Here is a 16,055-nt window from a genome sequence, read left to right on the forward strand (position 1 = left end):
CTCACTTTACCCATCTGTAAAATGGAGATAATAATAGTATCGAGCCTGTGGAGGTGTTAGATTAAATGTGGTAATGTATATAAATGGGGAGCAGGGCGCCCAGCACACAGCCAGTGACCCACGAAAGCCTGCTCACATTATTCTACGGCTCCCAAAATGCCGCTGTTCTCTGCTCTGACCCACCCTGCTGGGACGCTGTGCACCTGGAACTCGTCCCCAGTTGGCGGTTTCCAGGGAGCCCAGTCTGAGGGATGTGGCTCCTCCCACACTCTCCTCCATTTAAAAAGAGCGAGCGTGAGAATGACAGTGAGCTGGCCTTCTCTGGACAGCTGTGGTCAAGAGGTAAGGCTGTGGCCATCAGACCCCCTGGTGGTCCCAGGCTGCCCGGGGGACCCTGCAGAGTCCCGCTGATTGGGCCCATGGGTCAGTCATGGGGCCAGAGCTTGGGGAGGAAGGAGACCTCCACGCCCTCCCCCAGCCCAGCCTGGTGCAGGATGCGCTCTGCCCCCTCACCCCCAATCCCCCATCCCCAGGGCCCCTCCGGCCCCCTCCTCCCTTCCTGTTCACACGACCTGCTGTCCTGGGAACGCTGGAAGGACCCATGGTCCGTCCCACTGCACTTCTCCTAACCCCGGCTTTGAATATGTGTGGACCACATGAACGACAGATGACGACCGTGGATTCCCAGCCAGGACTCCATTCATGGAACAGAGGCGGGCACGTAGCAAGTGCCATGTAAGTGTCTCAGTGAGGGTCTATTTAGGTGTGACCATGGAGTGTGGCCCATTCAATTCAGCCCTTAGGTGGAGCACCACAGGTCAGGCCCATCTGTCACCTCAGGTCACTACGACAGGTTCTCGGAGAACCGCCACCACCACGCCCCCCTTGCAGGTAATTTATGCTCTCACATGCCTTGTTACTTTGAGCCACGTGATAAATCTGTGATAAGGGTATTGTTATTCCCATCCTACAGATGAGGAAACTGAGGCACATGGGGAAGAACCCAACATGGAAGAGACTGGAGGCTGCATCTTCTGACTTCACGCCTAGTCCTCATCTCCTGTAACCAACAGCGCTCTCCACCTGTTTTGTAAGCTTTGAGTAAAAGCCCAAGTTAAACTCAGGGCGATATATGTATATTCAAAAAAACTATATATATATGTCTATGTGTGTCTCTATTATATGTGTGTATATGTATGTAGATAATATGCTCTCTACTTGTTTATTTCAAAAGTTTCAGGTTCTCCCAAACGTCACATGCCCCTTGGCCTGAGGTCATGGCTACTTGGGCTAGCCTGGGGTCATGTGAGGAAGTAGGGAATTGACCCGGGCGGTTCCTTGGCCTCTACCGTCCTCAACCCAATTCCTTGCAATGCCCCATAAGTTGATATCGAAGCTTATCTTTCTGATCTGCCATTCCCCTGGGATCCAGACAGGTCCTAGGAAATTTGAGGACACACTTCCAGCTGGAGGGCTCGTGGCTGAGAACCATTGAAACGTTCTCCCCACTTCTTGGGTCCTATGGCTTTAAAACCTGAGCCATAAAAATACCTGGAGCTTGTGGGTCCCTGTCCTGCTTCCTGGCTGCTTTCAGGTGCTGTGCCTTTTGACCCTCTCAACACTGGTGGGAGAGGCAGTAGGATTCTCCCCATCGTGCAGATGGAGAGACTGAGGCCCACATTGTAAGTGGCAGAGGGGGCTGGGAACAGGCCTGCCTGTTCCTCTTCTCATCAGACCCTCTGATGCTGAATATTTAGGGTGGCGGCCAGGGGTTAGTTACTCTGGAAGTTTCTGCTCGGGCTAAGGGGTGAGCTGGCCTTGGGGAGCAGGGGGCGTGGGATCTAGACCCCCTTGCTTGGCGCCCCAGGAGGTGCCCAGGTCAGAGCCCTGGGGGGCCCTTGAAAGAGGCAGTGCTGACAGGCTTCTGGCTGCTGGTGTCCAGGGCCTCGCAGCTGCTGGGGGTTGAGCCTTTTGTTCGGACTCCAAAGATCCCGAAAAGCTGCTCCCAGCTCTGCTAATCCCGGATCCTTTGATGCTGGTGACAAGCTCCTGGCTTCCCTCAGGCGCCAGGACCTTAGGCTTCTGAAGTTGGACAGGGTTGCTGGGCGTTCCCCAGGGGATCTGCTAGGGGCTGCAGTCCTCCGTCAACCCCACAACATGGGCTCGTCTCCCTGTTGTATGGAGGGGAAGTTGAGGTCCTGAGAAAGGGTGACTGGCCCAAGGTCATCCAGGTAGGAGGTGATGACCGGGGATTTGAACCTGTCCAGAGCTGGCCCTGTTCCTGCTCCACCACACCCCCACATGGACACTGTGTGCCCATTGCACAGAGGGGGAGACTGAGGCTCCATCTCACATGGAGGTGAGAGCCCTTGCTGACCTGAATCTGGGTGAATCTCTCCCAAGTGGTCTGGGCCCCTGACGGCAAGTCTTGGTGGTTTATTTATCTATTGGTGTACAGTGAGGAAGCCACTAGAAACAGGAGAGAGTGAGAGGAAGAGAGGGTGGACAAAAGTCGGGGAGGGGATTGCTTTCCTGTTTCTTTGGCAGAAAATATTCTGTTTTCCAGGGGAAGCACAAATTCCACACAGGCCCAAAGGCCCACGGTCTGAAGCGGTGCCACGAGCACCAGCTAAGAAAAGCATCAACAAATGCCAAGTTTCCATTTTATTTCTTTGGGTCCCAAGCTATTGAGTCTCCAGGCCTATGGGTCACCTTTACCTCAGCCTCCCAAGTGGAAGGCCCTTCTCTCACCTCCTGGCCCTGCCGTGGTCCGGCCCCAGCACAACTAGCCCCCTCCCACACCCCTCTCGGTCCACCTCCCTGTCCTTTTCCTGCGGCAGCCAGACCCATCAGCAAGGCTTGGCTCCATACAGGTCTGGACGCGGGATTCTAGGCCCCTGACCAAGTTCCTGCCCAGGGCTCAGCGAATGCCGGGCTCCGCCATCTGTGCCAGCAGCCTGGGGAGGGGGTGAGGTGGGGCGGGGCTGGTTGATATGATCTGAACCTCCCCCAGCTGCTGCCCCTGCCCCTTGAAGCCTTGCCCAGCGGGAGAACAAGGACCCTCCCCTTGTCCCTGGGTGGCAGGGGGTTCTAGCTCCGGGCTGCAGAGTCGGAAGACTCAAGCTGGGCACGGGAGCTCCCCCCAGAAGCCCCCCTCACCCAGGCCCGCTGCGGGGCTGGCTGGAAATCTTTCAATCGAGATCACACCAGAATCAGCTAGCACCTTTCTCCTTTCTGTTTTTTCCCTCTCTTTCCTTTATTTAAATCTTTTTCTCTTCTCTGTGCTTGCCCTCTTTTTCCTCTCTTTTCCATGCCTCTCGTCTGTGTCCTTTTCTTTAAAAAATTCAAGCAGGTTAGGGGTCATTTTACTTCTACATCTCTATCACTTCCCTGAAACGTTTCCCTCAACCATAAAGCCCTCAACAGCTTCATTTCTGTTCCTGGGCTTTAATTAGTCCCAAAGAAGCTGCTGCTGATGAGAAGTAGAGACACAAACCAGTCCTGTGATGGCTGCCTCCTCCGGGCAGCCTGACACTCTGCAGCTCAGAAATGGAGGGACACTGGGCGGGCCCAGAGATATTTTTGTGCCTCCTTCGAGAAGATTCTCTTGGATCTAGCCTGTCCACAATATACGGGCACCTTATGATGCCTTGGCCGTGCCAGGACGGGTCCGTTTACCGCTGTGCAGGTCCCCCAGGAGGCCGCGGGAGGCCGCTGCTTTGACTGTGGGCACTGGAGGCCAAGAGGCCAGGCCGGATTCCTCCACCACCTCCCAGCTGTCTGCTTTAGGCCAGATCCTTACCCTCTAGAACCTCAGTTTCCACATCTGGAAAATGGGAGCAACCATCACCTCTTACTCACGATGCCCTCGAAAAGAAGCAACAGAGACATTGCCACAAGCAGGAGGCCGGTACCTGGCTCTTAGTAAGTGCTCAGCGAATGCTCACAGATATCCGTTGTGTTATTATTCATTGTAAGATCATCAAGGGTGGATTATATGGGGCCCCCACCCCAGGAAGGAGGAGGCGGGCGCCCCCCACGAGGCACTCGTTCCTGGCCTGTTTGTGCAAGAACCGATGATGCAAACTTTAACGGTGCCAGGTGCAGGCAGCTGCCAGCTCCTCGAGGAGGCCGTGCTGTAAACAGGCCTGCCACCAGCTGTCAGGACACATCCAACTGTTTTGGAAGTGACTAGAGCGTCTGCCACTGGCTGCCTCCCTATGCTCTGCCCCAGGCTTCTGGTGGCAGAGGTCAGGGGCTGTGGCTGGTGTGCTGGCCCCAGCTGGCTCTGGCTGGACCCCTGTGAAGTCCCTCAATCCCTCCTCACATACGAGCCTCTCCTTGGTGAGGAGAGCTCTTCCGTCCTGTGCAAGGGGCTCAGCGTCTGCCCCGCCTAGGGCTCCATCATTTACTTGTCCTCCCTAAGAGTTGCTAGCTTCCTACTCCTCATTCCGGTCCATCCCCCTGACGTCCTGAGGAGCTGCCAAGGCCCTGCTTACCCCTCCTCTGCTCAAAAAAAAAAAAAAAAAAAATCGATCAGAAACTGTTCCATCATCTTGCCTGGCCTGGCAGGAGCTGCATCTTCCCCCAGCTTCCCCTCCAGCTCTCCCCAACTTCTCACCTTCCGGACCCTTTGCCGAGGCTGCACTGCTCTTCCCACTGACACCCCAGACCCACTGTGACATGACTGCCTTTGCCTGAGCTGCCCCTCCACCTGGAGGTCCCTCTCCCCACCCCTCTGCCTGATGGCATCCCATCCATCCTTTCAAAGGCCGCTGCCTCCTTGACTGTGCCTTCATGCTCACACTCACACACACACACACACACGAGGTGTTGTCACATTTCCACAGTGTTAACTTTCACGTGACATTTCTCATTCTTTACATTGAATCATAGTTTTGTTTACAAATTCTATTTCTTCCCCTAAACCCCAAGGCTTGCAGGTACATCCCTCGGCCCCTTGGTTGCTGTCGCCCCCACAACACGGCGCCCACATAGGCACTCCATAAATGTCACATGGAATTGACGCCCCCATGCATGAAAATATCTATCTACTCACTCAACCTAAAAGCATTTCTGAAAGCTGTTTGTCTGACAGACATCGCCTGAGGCCTATGGCACCAACAATAGCATCATTGATAACTGCTTTCGCATTTCCATTTTTAGAAGTGCACAGCAGCGTGATATCCGGAGCAAGAGTCCTCCAGAAGAACGGATAAATACATGCGAACGGCTGATTCTATGTCCCCCAAGTCCAAAATGAAAGTCACCAGCATGCAGAGAGAATAGCAGAGACGGGGAGACACAAGGAAGGAGTTTGTCTGTAAGAGGTTACGAGGCAGCGCTGCAGAGGTTTCGGTCCCAGTCAGCCAGACCGCCTTTCTCCAGGTCTGTATAAGAAAGTTGAAAGCATGCATTACCTGTTAGGCTCTGAAACAAGGGTACAGTTCAGGGATAATAGAAAGGATTTTCTTGAGAGTGTCTTAATTCAGAACATGCTCCCTGAGTTTTCCTTCTGCCCTGGCCCTGAGCTTCTGGCTGCTCTGCCAGGCGGTTCTGAAACGCTCTCCTTTGAAGCAGGGAGTTTATTTCGGGCCCACCGCATGACCAGCGATGGCGAGCCAAACTATAAGATGTTATGAGTCTCAGATTTCCTGTTTGAAGATTGTACCGAGGAAGCTGCGATCCTGCCTTCAGATCCTCTGGGTGCATCAATTCCGGACCTCACTTCAGAGAGCATCTCAGAGCGTGGGCCCTCACGTGACGTCATCATTTGTGATCCTTGGCATGGAGGCCATATATGGGTATGTTTCTGGAACGACCCAGGAGGGAGCAAGAGAGGAGAGAGATGCAGAGGGTGAGAGACAGAGATGGTGACAGAGACACAGAACTGGGAGATAAAGAGATAAGAATGAGGGAGAAAGAAAGTGTGGGAGAGATGAGAAGGGAAAGAGAATGAGGAAAAAAGAGGAAAAATGGAAAGAGATGACAGAGAGAAAGAAGGAAAAAGAAGAGAGCGGAGAAAAGAGAGAGAGAGGATGAGGCATAAATACAGAGAAGAAAGGAAAGAAGAAAAGAAAATTGGAAAAAACAGAGACGACAAGGGGGAGAGGCACCGTGATAAGCCAAGAGCCGAAAGGGGGAGAGAAAATGCAGTATCAGAGAGAGAGAGAGAGACAGCATGGACTGGAAGAAAGAGAGGGAGGGAAGTGAACGTGAGAGGAGAGATAGAGGGGAGAGAAATAAAAGGAAGGAGGAAAGACAGGGAGGGTGGGAAAGAGGAGAGAAAGAAGGGAGACTGAGAGCTCTCTGGAGGACAAAGGAAGAAAAGGAGGGGAGGCAGGAAGGAGGATGGACTGAATTTGAGAGAAGGAGATAGAGAGGGAGAAAGGGACGGAGGGATTCTGTGTAGGGGCCTTTGCAGGAGTCGCTGGGCGCATAGCAAGTGGCAGAGCCTGATGTTTGGAGGGACCGGGGATCCGGGTATCCGGCTGCTGGATGCTGTAGGTGGGGCTGGAGCTACAAAGGGCAGGGGAACAAACAAACAAACAAACAAGCGTGTAGGGGAGCCCTGGGCAGAGGCGCACGGTGGACGGGAGCCCTTCCTCCAGGGCCAGGGAAGGGACAGCCCCTGTTTCTGGAATAGATTGAATGGCACAAAATGTCCGTGTCAGGTGGCACAGGAAATACACACAGAGCCACACGCACTGAGCATCCAGGATGCTCCCTGAATGCTGTCAGACGCTTACATGCCCACATATGCGCTCAGATCTCAGGTTGCAGGGAGCTGGAAATGTCACTTGGTCTATTCCTTTAAGCAGAAAAAACTATCAATTTCAAGGGCCCATTCCCCTTGGAGGATATTGGATTTTTGACCCCACTGCATGATTTCTTATCAACTCAAACTCAGGAGAACTTCAGGATGCCTTTCCACTCACTGGGAATAGTCCAGCTGGAATAAATCTCAGACAATACAGGGTGTCCTGGGGTCGGGTCAAGGTTCTAGAGGTCTGGGACAGTCCCCCCAGGCTGCTGTGGCTGGTGGTCCCTCAAGGTTAGCTCACACTCTGCCCCTCCCAGACCATGTGCCATGGTGGGGGTGTGAGAGAAGGGCCCAGAGGGGCTGTCCTATTCTCTTCACTGTGTGGGGATTTTCCTCGGTGGTAAGAAGTTCTAGGTGACTCCATGGAGTGTGTCCCTGAGCCCCACTGCTTCCCTGGGCTCCCTGTGGGAGGAGGGGCTCTCTACACATCCCAGACCCCTCCCCAGACTTGGCCTGGGAGGTGGGGGCCCCTGGGCAGGCACAGGGCTCCTTCCTGGGTGGCCCTCTGCCTCGCCTCTCCCTCCCAGACCAGAAAAACTTCTTGTAGTCGAGGGAGCTGGAGAAACTCACACCAAACCCTGCGGCCTTCTGCCTGCACTCAGCTTTCGGAAACCAAGAGCCCAGACGGTGAGTGAAGAGTCACAGGGAACAGACAGGGTGTTGGGGGTGGGCAGAGGAGGAGCGGGGCTGGCCAGGCACACATGGACTAATTTGGGACAGCAGCCTGCTACACTCATACCACCGTCCCAGCAAGTGCTCTCATCACCCCCATCTCACAGATGAGGAAACCGAGGCTCAGAGAGGTTGGGAGATTGTCCATAATCCCACAGCTATAAGTGTTGGTTTAGCAATCTCAACCAGATCTGCCTGACACAAAAGTCAGTGCTTTTAGCCACAGTTCCCCATGTAATGGGGAATCCAAATGTTGGAGCAGAACAAGGAGCCCCACAGGGCTACCAATACAAACTGATGAATGTTTGTTTTTCCCCAGGTTCTTAATTCATCATAGTTGGGGGTTGCTGCTGCTGCGAGTAAAGGTCTGCAGAGCCTGAGATGGATAGGTCGGCCTGTGTGTTGACATCGCGGGTTGCTAACCTACAAAATGAACAGGTTGGGCTAACTCGGCAGTTCCCAATCCTAGCTGCACATTAGCATCCTACTAAACATACCTATGCCTGCCTCTTCCCCAGAGAGGCCCAAACAGCACTGATTCCTTAAACTTTTTATTAAAGTGTAATAGACCCACAGAAAAGAGCGCGTGTCCTAAGTGTCCAGCTCCATTGCATTTCACGAACTGAACACACCCGGCATCCACATCAAAGAGAGACTATTAGCAGAACCCAGGAAGCCTCTTTGGTCCCCGCCCTCACCTCTACACCACCACCCACCACTTCCCGCCAGGGGTGACCGCCCTCCGGCCCTCCAGCGGCACAGATTGTTCTGAACTTCACGTGAGTGGAGCCACACCTGTGTCCTCTTTCGTTCATCAGTTTACTGTGAGATCCACCCATATCGTTTCATGTAGTTACAGATTGTTCCTTCTCGCGGCTGCATAGTATTCCACACTACAAATACATCACAGTTTATCCATCCTACTGTTGGTGGACATTTGGGTGGGTCCCGGTTTGGGGCAATGCTGAAGAGTGTAGCTATGAATATTCTAGAACATTAATTTGGTGGATCTGCGCGCCCGTTTCTGTGGGGTATACACCCAAGATGGGAATCGCTGGGTCATAGGGCGGGTATATGCTCAGCTGGAGTAAATGCCACACAGTTTCCCAAAGGTGTTGTACCAATTTACATTCCTGCCAGCCGCGCGCAAGAGTTCCAGCTGCTCCGTATCCTGCCCAACACTTGGTATTTTCCATCTTTTTTCATATTATCCATTCTGGTGGGCCTGAGTGGTATCTCATTGCAGTTTTAATTTGAACGTCAAATTGCGTCAAGCATCTGAGAAGCCCCGGCCTCAGTGATCTCTGGAGCCCTCCTACAAGGCCCCAGAGCTGGTCCTGAGGAACAGTCCCCCGGGAGGGTTTTACGGGACAGAAATAGGCAGAGGCAGAAACCAAACAGCTGGGGGGGAGCAGCAAGCAGGATGTGACCACCCAGAGAAAGCCTGCAGGGCTCATGCATGGCCCAGGGGGACCCTACTCTCTGGATCCTAAATAGACTCTCTCCTCCCCACTCTCCAGCCTCATATCCTGCTTTATTTTTCTCCACAGCACTCATCATCCCCCTTACCCATCATATATTTGTATTTTGTTTATTGCACGTCTCTCCCATCTAGAATAGTCTTTCTTTTCACTGCTGTGTGTCAGTGCCTACAACAGTGCCTGGCACACAGTGGGTGCTCTTAAATAGCTGTTGAATGTATGTGCTCACAGCTCCTGGGGCTGAACTGGGGAGGGCCATGGCACTGTCTGCCAGCCTCAGCCTGGCTCTTGGCCACACACACACAAACACACACACATACCTGGCCTCTCCCTTCCAAGCTTCCCTCCATGTTTGTTTTAATCTGAATTCCCGTGAATAAAGGTGTGTGTGTGTGTGTGCTGGGGAGGCATTCATAGCGTCCCACACCTCGTGGGGCCCAGAGAGGATGCCAATACCAGCACATTTTCCTTATGACAATGACATCTCTTCCAGGAAGGAGAGAGAGAGAGGGGAGAGGAAGAGCCAGTTGAGGGTGGGGTGGAGCTGGGTTGTGGGTCAGTGCCAAGTCCTGGGACGGCTCAGACCCAGCGCTGGGACACCACCTGCTAAAAGCAGTGCCCTGCGGCCTCGGCTCCTGGCCCCCGGCCCTGGCTGCCTCGTATATCAGTTTATTTTGGTTTCAGGAGATGAAGAGGAACAGACAAGAGTCCGACATTCACCCTGGGCAGTGTTCTGGAGCGGGGTGGACAGAGGGCAGACGGCAGGGGTGGGGAGGGCCCACAAAGGCCCCAAGTCCCTGGAGGGAAGAAGGCGCATCTTTGGAAGGGAAAGAAGGAGCCAGGAGAAGGCAGAGGAGTCCCGGCCTCTCCTCGTCTCTTTAAAACGGGTGCTATGCCCTGTGGGCTGGGCCGACCGACAGTGCCTTTCCTGGGGAGCAATCCGGACCCCCCTCAACCTCCCAGCTCAGGGCACCAAGGCAAACTCCAGGGAGAGAAGACAGACGGTCTTCTCCACGTATAGGGAGCAGAGAGAGGGCATATCACTCACCCCCAAGATGGGCGAGAAGGGCAGGTCAGCCCCACACCCTGTCGACATCCTAGATGTGGGGGTGACACCCACAGGATGAGGCTTCACCACCCTGCAGGGCCCCTAGGACTGGCAAAGGGCTGTCTGGTCCTGGCCCCATTATTTCCAACAGCCCACATGCGTGGAAAGGGAGGACCAAGGGGATCTTAGAAGGATTTCCATCAAAATTAGCAGATTTGAGGTGCAAACTCACTCATGGGACAGGCTGTTTGCAGCCAGCTGGGGCCTTCTGGGCCATGACTGACCCCTCAGAGAAGAGTGGCCAGGACAGACGAGCAGGACAGAGAGGATGGCAGAGCCATGGCCTCAGCCAGCCTCACAGCTCTAAACCCCACGCCCGCCTTGTACAAATCGCCAACTATCCTCCGCTGGCAGCCGCCGAGTTATTCCCACCCCAAGGGGGGCATAGTAAGGTTGTCTTGCTCTGCTCTGGAGTTTCAGCCCTTGATAAGGAGCCACAGGCAGCAGAAACCTGTAGCCCCAGCGCCTTCTGCCTGTGAGCTCTGACCTTCTCCAGGGAGAGTCTTGCCCCTGGAGGGTGTCCTGGGCCTGGTGGGGACATGCTTGGAGCATGCTTCGTCAGTCCTGTGCAGACGATATCTTCCTTGCTGGGAGATGCCATCAGCGTGCAGTCTGAGTTAGCACTCCTCCTGGTTCCAGCAGGGGCACTGGTGTCAGATCATTCCAGCCCATTCCTTGCTGGATCTCGCCGTGCCTGAGTCCTACTTGGGAATCTGAGAACGAAGTTAAACCCAAGTTAGCTGTTGGCAACAGGTTTTCCATGAGCGTAAATGCATTCAGAGCAGAGCTGGGAGCTTTCTCTTGCCTTTCAGCTGGCGGGAAGGGCCCCTCCTAAACAAGACCAGCACGTAGCAGGCCCGCCCTCCTTCCCCAGGAGTAGCCACTGGCTGTGTCAGACACGGCATGTCCTGCTGGACACAGCAGCTCCTGGCCGGCCCCTCGCCATCCGGATGAAGCTGGGACGAGGTCTGGGGCCCCATTCCTTCCATGACTGCAGTGGAGATTGGAAGGCAGATGCCTCTTGAGTGCAGGCCCTGGCCCAGCACTCTGGAGGCAGAGCTCTCGGGGAGCCAAGTGGCTGCTCCAGATACGCAGCTTTACCCATTTGGCACCTCTGCAGGGGCAGCCAGCCGAACGGCAGCTGTCTGCTCTCAGGTTTCAGCTCTCACCTCGGCCTTGCTCCTCAGGACCCAAAGTGGCCAGTGATGTGACATCACACAGGGGTCAGCCAGCCCCAGCGCTGGGGAAGGCCTTGGGCTTGCTCTGGTGAGGAGGACCTGGGTTCTGAGTGTGGGGCAGGTCTGGGGACACAGTGGGGGACCAGGGGTCCCGACATCCTGGGGGTGGGAAGGGATGGACAGGCGCCCCGATTTACCATCTCTTCCTGGAGTCCGGGTACCTGCATGGCCGTCCTGTGAGGGAGGCGTTATCATCCTGCTGTTCGGATGGAGTCACCAAGGCCCTCCTGGGTCTTGCCTGGACTGGCAATGGTGACACCTCTGCCCACACAGCCTCTGTCCCATGAGAGCTGAAGGAGCAGACCAGCAAAGGATGTCAGAACTAAAGGTCCTCAGGGCTCATCTGCTCCAAGTTCCTTCTTCTGAGGAGGGGAGACCAAGCCTGGAGAGTGAGAGGCTCTGTCAAGGCTTTGCAGAAGCCAGAGCTTCCAGAAACCCGTTCAGTGCTTTTCTGCAGCTCCCTCCCAGGCTTATGATGTGACCGGAGTGGTTGATACTCATGCCGTAGACCCTAAAACCCAAGTCATTGGGGTAAGTGACAGAAACCCCAACACACTAGAGGGAGTCGAGCCCAGAAGGCAGGCCGGGCTTCCTCCTGGGCACATTTAAGATGCCTGCTGCCCCCTGGAGACTCCAAGAAATGCTTGGGGGCATGGCAATCCTGGTTTGCAACAGACCACAAGCCCCGTTGAGCAGTGGAGGCTTCAAGCACAGGCAATTTGGGTGTCGATGTCATCGTGACTCCTTGTTCCCACTCCAGGAGGTCAGGCTGGGGCCACTCCTTTAGCACAGAATCGCTTGTAAAGTGTCTGCCACAGAGCCCCCTGTGGAGCCCAGTGGCTAAGAGCCCAGATTCTGGAGTCATCTGCCAGCTCCAGCACTTGCTAGCTGTATGACCTTGGACAACTGGCTTAACCTCTCTGAGCACTGGCTTCCTGATCTATAAAACGTAGGGAAAATGGTGGTACCCATACTTCACAGGAAGGTAGCAAGGACTAAAATATATATATATATCTTCTTTAGAATAAATACTAAGGCTTACATATATATCTAAAGACTTACATATGTATAATCTTCCTTAGAATGAAGTCTTGTAAATGTTAGAGGTTGTTATTAGCTTAAACTTCCCGATGGAGACAGAGGGGATGGTGGTTGGTTGGACACAGTGGTTCTTGACTTGGGACAGTTTCCCCCCAGGGACATTTGACAATACCTGGAGACATTCTGGTAGCCACAACTAAGGGTGGGGGGCGCTACTGGCATCTGGTGGGTAGAGGCTGGGGATGCTTCTAAACATCTCACAGTGCACAGCACAGCCTCCCCAACACAGAATTAATGGTCCAGATGTCCGCGGTGCCGCAGTGGAGAAGGCCTGGCTGGAGGGGCAGCATGGGGTGGGAAGAGGACATGTAGGGCAGAACGTGGTCTGCACTGAGCGGAGGGGGCCGTGCAGGGGCCTCTCCCTTGCTCCCTGAGGACGGCCTTGGAGTTCAGGAATAGCTGTCTCAGGAGGACCAAGTGTTTGGATTTCAAATGCCTTGTGAGCGCTATAGGGGGGCTCATTGAACCAGCTTCTATACCAGCCCTGAAGGCCACTGCAGGAGGAGATGCAGCCTTGGTCTGAGTAAGGCAGAGGGAAGGCGATCTCCGTGAAGCCAGGGGGTTCTCCGTTAAGCAGGGAAGGGGCCCTGGATGGGTCTCAGCCCTGCTAGAAGCTGGTGCCATCAGACACACGCACACAGGCACTGACAATGCTTAGCTCACATGCACACTGCACACACATAGTGCGTGTTCTTTAACACACACATAGTGCACATTCTTTAAGTGAAGAAAAGAGGTGAATTTAATCCACCAGTTGGCAGGAGAGTTGGCCATCAGACTAGTCTTATAAAAATATTAAGCAACTGTTGAAGTCTCTTGTTTTCTAAAAGTATAGCTCTCCGTCTCTTTCTTGGTGCATGTGTGTGTATGCACATGTGTGTGCACATGTTGGCTGAGAGACACCTGACACACTGGAAGGAGCTTGGGCCTAGCCACCAGAATGTTCTGCAAATCTTTCCCCTCTCTGAAGCCCTGAGAAACGGAGGAAGAAGATGCACCGTGGACCTGTTAAGAATACAGAAACCAGAGGGAGCAGCTGTAAGTCGCTCCACCCACATATCTTTGTGCTCTGAGAATACAAATTCTAATTGTAGGTCTTTTGGAATCCACATCAAGCCTACCTAAACATTTTCGAAATCAGAAATAAAAAATGGGATAACAGGGATCTTGCAAGAGTCTCTGAATCCTGGAATTCAACCTCTGATCAAGCATAATTTCAAAGAAACTGGCTGTTGGGCAGAATTCAGTCAGTGTGCGTGTTTGCAGCGGATCTGTGTGCACAAGGACACTCTCCTCACACACATGCACACATGTGGTCTTGTACGTGCCCCAGTGAGGCTGCCCCTCCAGGGACCCCTAGGGTGAGCTGACCTTGGAGCAGAGCAGACGAGGCGTTTATCTCACACAGTCCTGAGGGGCAGACGTGGCCGTCTGCATTTCACACCCAAGGAGATGGAGGCTCAGAGACCTTAAGATATATTTCCAAGTTCACTCAGCTAATGCAGGGTCCAGATTTTAAATTGTCTTCCTCTCTCTCTGTTCTTGCTTTTCTGCCCTTCCTTTTGAATTTTCCCGGTGCCACTGAAGCGGCCGGCTGCACTGTCTGAATTGCACTGTCATCGCTCCTGGCCTGGCCCCTCCGAGCGTGTGACCCGGGCACATGCCGCGCCTGCCAACCGCCCAGGCCATGCTCTGGGGGTGGATGTCCCGTGGCGACAGACGCTGCCAGCCGGGCTCCTGGGATGAGAGTGGACTTTCGTGTTGGTGCGTGGCCTGTTTTGTGGCCCCTCCTGTCTGGCCAGCTGGCCTCTCAGCCTCTGCCCTTCGCTCAGGGCCTCTGGGCCTATATTTAGCACCAATGCCTGGCCCCATGGGGTCAGTTGTCTGTTGTGCCACACGTCCCAGGAGAGGGACTGCTGGGGCCTGAAGATTATCTCCAGGCTGCGGTGCCCCGTGGCCTGGTGTCTGACCAGGGCCGTCTGGTGTCTGTGGGCTGAGGGCTCTGCGTCCCCCTAGGGGCAGGTGGGTCCTGGGAGAATCAGCATAACCTCATGAGGCGGGTCGCCAGGCGTCTTGTGGGACCTCCGAGGCCTCTGCAGTCAGCCCCATGCCATCCGCAGCCTCACTGCCGCTTGGTGCCCCCACCCTCGCTCACCTGTCTGTGCGTTCGAGCCGTTGGTCCCTCTGGGACCTGGAATGCCCTTTCCCTCCGCAGGTTCTGCGGGGCGGTGGCTGTGGGGTTGGAAGGGGTGCTGCAGCCGGCAGCCCGCTGTGGGTCCGGGCAACTGCCAGGCAGTTCACTCAGCCCGTCTCTGTGCCCCAGTTTCTCACCTGTAAGTCAGGAGTGTAAGCAGCACCTTCCTCACGGGGCTGGCGTAAGGCTTAAATGAGGAAACACACCGAGAAAGTCCAGGGCAGTAGCTGCTTGAGGCAATGCTCAATAAATGTAACTATTACTATTTTTATCCTCAAGCCACAAATTAAATGCTGTGAGCCCTACTAAGAGCCAGAAGCAGCGTCAGCTGCTGGGATATACAATCTCTACAGGTGGGGAGGCACTATCCCACGGCATGGGGAGGGGTGGGGAGGGGGGTGGTGTCAGGGGCCAGGAAGGAGGACTGGGAGAAGGTGGGGGGTCTGGGAGGAATGGACAGAGGGGTGGGGTCGGGGAGGGTGAGTGGGGAAAGATGGGGTCAAGGAAGAGGGGTAGAGGGAGGGGTGGAGTCAGGGAGGAGGGGTGGAGGGAGGGGTGTGGTCAGGGAGGAGGAGGGGAGGGAGGGATGGGGCAAGGAGGGGGGGGGGGGGGAGGGGTGGGGGTCAGGAGGAGGTGTGGGGTCAGGGCTGGGGTTGGGAAGGCCTTCCAACAAAGGAGGCACAGGCTGCCCTGAGTCTTGGTGGATGAAGGCTGTGGAGGTGCACAGGTGGGTGCAGGGCATCCCCGGCAGAGGGTACAGCATGAGCTGAGGCCCGTGGCACTGAAGCCTGCAGCCAGCGGGCAGCCCCAGGAGACACGAGCGGCCAGAGTGCAGGGTGTGGGGAGGGCGAAGTGAGGCTGGAGGAGTCGGCAGGCACTGGGCCAGCACAGCTTCTTGAGTCATGCTAAGGCTTGGACTGTGCTGGGGGCAGGAATGGGGAGAGTTTTCTGCCTACGAAAGACAGACTTTATTTCTCTCAGGTCCCAGTCCAAGATCAGCATTCAGGTTGGCGTGTGGCTCTGCTCCTCAGTCAGCGACCTGAGTTCCTAGGTGGCGCTGCCATTCCTTACAACCTTGTCCTCTGCTTGATGAGGTGGCGTTGCCAGAGGTCCCAGAGTTCCAGAGGCTGGGAAGCCCCAGATCAGGGTGCTGGCAGAGCCGGCGTCTGGGGAGGGCCCCTTCGTGGCTTGTCCATGGCTGTCTTCCCGTTGTGTCCTCACTTGGCAGAGAGTAGCTTGGGAGGTTTTCAAACAGTTCAGAGTTAATAACATCTTTTCTTTCATTTCTACAGCCTGGTGCAAGGCACACAGGGGGGGGGGCAAGGAATGAGAGAGGGGAGTGGATGGAGGGAGTGAGGGAGGAAAAGAGAGAGAGACAGCCGTCTCTGTTGGGAAACACTTGGGTAAAAGTTTGGGGTGGGTGGCTGTGACTCCCACC

At 54.9% G+C, this 16,055-nt stretch overlaps 1 protein-coding gene and 2 long non-coding RNA genes across 3 annotated transcripts in view; 1 reads left to right on the top strand and 2 right to left on the bottom strand.

The window, feature by feature from the left end:
* Window positions 1-5,571, bottom strand: part of ASB2 (ankyrin repeat and SOCS box containing 2) — a 44,009-nt gene extending 38,438 nt beyond the window's left edge. The window contains exon 1 of the mRNA XM_046647590.1: window positions 5,421-5,571. The gene's annotated coding sequence lies outside the window, so the exon portion shown is untranslated. The remainder of the gene's footprint in view (window positions 1-5,420) is intronic.
* Window positions 5,164-8,069, top strand: LOC124230989 (uncharacterized). The gene is made up of 4 exons (XR_006886338.1): window positions 5,164-5,388; window positions 5,581-5,804; window positions 7,371-7,450; window positions 7,815-8,069. It is a non-coding gene; the product is annotated as an uncharacterized LOC124230989 (long non-coding RNA).
* Window positions 8,070-8,109: 40 nt separating this feature from the next.
* On the bottom strand, window positions 8,110-14,837 carry LOC124231001 (uncharacterized). The gene is made up of 3 exons (XR_006886342.1): window positions 14,755-14,837; window positions 11,460-11,704; window positions 8,110-10,797 (listed from the first exon to the last, which is right to left on the bottom strand). It is a non-coding gene; the product is annotated as an uncharacterized LOC124231001 (long non-coding RNA).
* Window positions 14,838-16,055: the final 1,218 nt, after the last annotated feature.

The sequence above is a fragment of the Equus quagga genome, chromosome 20 (genome assembly GCF_021613505.1).
Source record: "Equus quagga isolate Etosha38 chromosome 20, UCLA_HA_Equagga_1.0, whole genome shotgun sequence".
Taxonomy (NCBI): domain Eukaryota; kingdom Metazoa; phylum Chordata; class Mammalia; order Perissodactyla; family Equidae; genus Equus; species Equus quagga.